Source organism: Palaemon carinicauda, chromosome 31, assembly GCF_036898095.1.
Source record: "Palaemon carinicauda isolate YSFRI2023 chromosome 31, ASM3689809v2, whole genome shotgun sequence".
NCBI classification, from domain to species: Eukaryota; Metazoa; Arthropoda; class Malacostraca; order Decapoda; family Palaemonidae; genus Palaemon; species Palaemon carinicauda.
The window spans coordinates 37435587-37440586 of record NC_090755.1 but is presented as its reverse complement, the minus strand read 5'-3'; positions in this window follow the sequence as shown (position 1 = coordinate 37440586).

Genomic DNA, 5000 nt, shown 5'->3' with positions numbered 1-5000 from the left:
TAACCTCCTTTTTTCTTTTGCCAAAAAAAAACTTCAATGAATGCTTAAAACAACTGTAAAGATAAATACTACTCATCTGCAGAAAAACTATTTATTATAAATATTTTAAAAAATTAAGTAGAAAAAAAAAGACCTTACATAAAAATTCATAAAAAAAAAAGTTTATACATATATACACAAATCCTTTTAGGAATTGATTCTTGAATGTTTAGGACACATCTTGATGTATTTTGGATGAAGTCAGACCCATGGAGGTGAAGATCTGAAATGAGAAAAATAGGGTAACTTTTTTTGGCCAAAAAAATTTGTCCAAATTTCATGAATTTTTTTGGGTACCCAAATGAAATAGGAAGTGGCTAATTTTTTTAGGGAATAAACATATGTTATCCTAAAATAAAAACATGTAAGAAAATCTTCATTATTTTGTAAATTACATTTATATCAGGGGCCATATCTAAAGGTAATTTTTTGAGTACTTAGAAATTTCGTAAAGAAATACATATATTAAATATATAATATGATATTTATGCAGGTAAAAATATACCAAAATATCACAAATTCTATAGGGAACAAGAATATATAAAGATGGGGCAACTTACGCTTCGGATATGTCCTAATCTGCCACTTGAAATGTAGGAAGGGTATGTCAATTTCAAGGTGTTATTAACTAATCTAATTATTCTTGGATATGCATAAAAATTGTATGGTGGGTTGCTGGATAATTGTCGACTATTTTACGACTATAATATTAAAATTCTGACCAAAAAAAATTTTTTTGAAGGGAAATAAAATCGAAAAAAATAAATGTAAAACAATATAATATTTCAGCTAAAAAAATTTGATGATATTCAATCAAAAAAGAAGTAAACAAAATTTTCCGACAAATAAACATCTAGAGGAATCATTACTCTGTGATAGTTCCTTAGTACGTAGTAATTTTGAGAGAAATGGGAAAAAACGAAAAAGTGGTAATCGCAGGAAAATCGAACACATACCTATATATACGCCATATCTGGCTAAAAAAAAGATAGGCATGGGTAGCCAGATCATCTAGAAACACTTTCCAGCAATATAAAAATATAAATTTTTGCGACACTACTTGCCAATTCCTTACGGTAACATGACTAAGCAAAAAAATGCAAAACAAATAAAAAGGGGCACTCGCGGAAAAATGGCCAACAATCTAATATACGGCATTTCAGAAAAAAAAAATTCAGCCACGTGCTAGGCAAACCATCAAGGCACATTTTCCGACAAATAAACATCTAAATGAATCATTACCCTGTGATAGTTCCTTAGTACGTAGTAATTTTGAAAGAAATGGGAAAAAACGAAAAAATGGCAATCACAAGAAAATCGAACACATAACTATATATACGCCATATCTGGCTAAAAAAAAAAGATAGGCATGGGTAGCCTGATCATCTAGAAACAATTTCCAACACTATAAAATTATAAGTTTTGCGACACTACTTGCCAATTCCTTACGGTACCATGACTAAGCAAAAAAATGCAAAACAAATAAAAAGGGGCACTCGCGGAAAAATGGCCATTCTAATATACGGCATTTCAGAAAAAAAAATTTCAGCCACGTGCTAGGCAAACCATCAAGGCACATTTTCCGACAAATAAACATATAAATGAATCATTACTCTGTGATAGTTCCTTAGTACGTAGTAATTTTGAAAGAAAGGGGAAAAAACGAAAAAATGGCAATCACAGGAAAATCGAACACATACCTATATATACGCCATATCTGGCTAAAAAAAAGATAGGCATGGGTAGCCAGATCATCTAGAAACACTTTCCAACACTATAAAAATATATGTTTTGCGACACTTCTTGCCAATTCCTTATGGTAACATGACTAAGTAAAAAAATGAAAAACAAATAAAAAGGGGCACTCGCGGAAAAATGGCCAACATTTTATTATACGCATTTCAGAAAAAAAAATTTCAGCCACGTGCTAGGCAAACCATCAAGGCACTTTTTCCGACAAATAAACATCTAAATGAATCATTACTCTCTGATAGTTCCTTAGTACGTAGTAATTTTGAAAGAAATGGGAAAAAACGAAAAAATGGCAATCACAGGAAAATCGAACACATATCTATATATACGCTATATCCGGCTAAAAAAAAATAGGCATGGGTAGCCAGATCATCTAAAAACACTTTCCAACACTATAAAAATATAAGTTTTGCGACACTACTTGCCAATTCCTAACGGTAACCTGACTAAGCAAAAAAATGCAAAACAAATAAAAAGGGGCACTCGCGGAAAAATGCCCAACATTCTAATATACGACATCTCAGATAAAAAAAAAGATATGCACGTGTTAGCCCAACTATCAAGGCACACTTTCTAACACATAAACATGAAAAAAAAATCAATAATATACGGCAATTCCTTACTACGTAGTAAATTTTTACAAATATTGAAAAAAAAAACAGAAATTGGCAACCGCAGTTAAATACCCAATATACCAATAACTACGTCGTATCTGACAAAAACAAAGTCACGCATGGGTAGCCAGATCATCTAGACACACTTTCCAACACTAAAAAAGCAAAAGTTTTATGACACTATTTGGCAATATCTTACGGAAAAATGACTTGGCAGAAAAATGAAAAAAAATGAAAAAGGGGCACTCGCGGTAAAATGCCCAACATTCTAATATACGGCATCTCAGATAAAAAAAAAGACATGCAAGTGTTAGCCCAACCATCAAGGCACACTTTCTAACACATAAACATGAAAAAAAAATCAATAATATACGGCAATTCCTTACTACGTAGTACATTTTTACAAATATTGAAAAAAAAACAGAAATTGGTAACCGCAGTTATATACCCAATATACCAATAACTACGTCGTATCTGACAAAAACAAAGTCACGCATGGGTAGCCAGATCATCTAGACACACTTTCCAACACTAAAAAAGCAAAAGTTTTACGACACTATTTGGCAATATCTTACGGAAAAATGACTTGGCAAAAAAATGAAAAAAAATTAAAAAGGGGCACTCGCGGTAAAATGGTCCTCGTGGTGATGAACGACATTTTAACTAAAAAAAAAATCATGCACATAGTAGCCAAACAATCCACCAAGACTTTCCACAACTGATAACCTATACAAGTTGCACCATTCTACGACAATTTCATAATACGTAATAACTTTGATAATTATGCGAATTACCTTAGAAGGGTAAACTCGGTCGCGCTCGACCCCGACACGTCTCAGAAATCGGGGAAGGAGTGCAGCTACAGCAATGCACATCTGGACACTACTAGAGCGTGTAGGCGAGACACCTACTGCAGGTCGATCACCCACAAATTCAGTCACGGGGGTGAGTCACATGAGAAAAACCTCTTTTTTTTTGACGCTCGGGGTCGCGGATGACCCACCGTACCGTTCCAGGGTTAAGGCAGCGACAGTCTTGTCATTGAACACCTGACATACTAAGGGTACGCTCTGGCGTTGAAGGGGTTTTGGGGTAACAGCGGTGTGCTTCAGCTTGGTTAAGCGAATAGGAGTAGCTCGGTCGATCTCATAAAGCTTCCGAATATCAATCCAGTAAGCTTTGTACTCATTGCCATGTACAAGAAATGAGAGTGTCTGGCCATCAACAGTAATCCAGTTGTTACGAACATTTTTGAAGATGTGCACGTAGTCGTACACTAAGAACATAGATTGCTCTTGAATGGATAGCACTTGACAACTTCCAGGTCCTCCAAGTTTCGAATAAACACTGAGATTGGTATTGCAATTGTCACATATCAAAGAAATCACAGTACCGCCAGCACCAACTACAGCTGAGGCAGCTTCAGTAAGAAGTTCACTCAGCTTATCGGCAGCTAGCTTTTTGCAGGGTAAAATGCGTAGAATATAGCGTGGACCACCAAAATGGCAGGCAACTTCAACAACCATAGCATGTGAAGCAAGCATTTCATGGTCACTACCCGCTGCAACGTTTTGAGCATATCCTAGAACATGTCCTCCAGAAAATTGCAATGTCTCGATCAGCTTTACTTCATCAAACATTAGATTCACCAAACGCTGCTGCGGCTTAAGCTGGTCGAATAACGTTTTGAGGTTGGAGTCCTGCAGACTACTAGAAAGCACCTCTTTTATCTTTTTTGTTGATGGTAGAATGATTAAGCCAGATCGACGAATCATTTTGTATGCACTGGGTGATATGTTGTGAAGCTGCATTGCAAATATCAGAGTGTCGGTATGAAATCGACGACCATCAGGAGGTTTGCACACAAGCCGCAGCTGTGACAGAATGAAAGTTAAATGAGGAAGCTCGTGTGCCTCAGTCATTTTGCAGAGCTGGCTTATTATGTACTGAAGACTTTCCTGGCTTGTGTACTCATAGGTGTTTACCTGTTCAGTTATGGATCTAATCTGGGACCATTTTGAGAGCAAGCTGTTATTTTGCAAAGGAAAAAGTCGTTTAGGCACCTCAATGCCATCTTTCTCAACTCTATTCAAGAATAGGAATCCAAAAGGTGAGTTGACTTGTTGTAGATGAAAGAACTGCTTGACAGTTTGTCCAGTAGCGTCAGTTCTTGATAGATAGAGATCTTTCTGGTCTTTTATGACGTTAAAACCAGGAAAATAGGAGCTAATTTTGGTGCGAAATTGGTCGAAATCTCGGATTTTTTCTGCAGCCTCAGTAGCTGCATGCACCTTTTTAGCTCTTGATTGTGATGTAGAAGATGATGTTGGGCGTGGGGCTGAGGTACCTGCTTCAAAGCTGATTTTGGTATTCCAGGAAATATTGATGGAGGTTGTTTGGGTCGCTTGCCACCCTTAACTGACACCCATTCACAATTGAAATGTGTCTCACAAATATATATCTCCTTCAAGCAGCGTCTCAAGCTTTCTTTCTCATTCTGCATTGCCAATATCCATCTCTCCCTCTCCTCAGGATCTTTTGGGAAGGATATGACTTTTACATAAGGTGTCCCATCATAGTTCCCTTTACAACCAA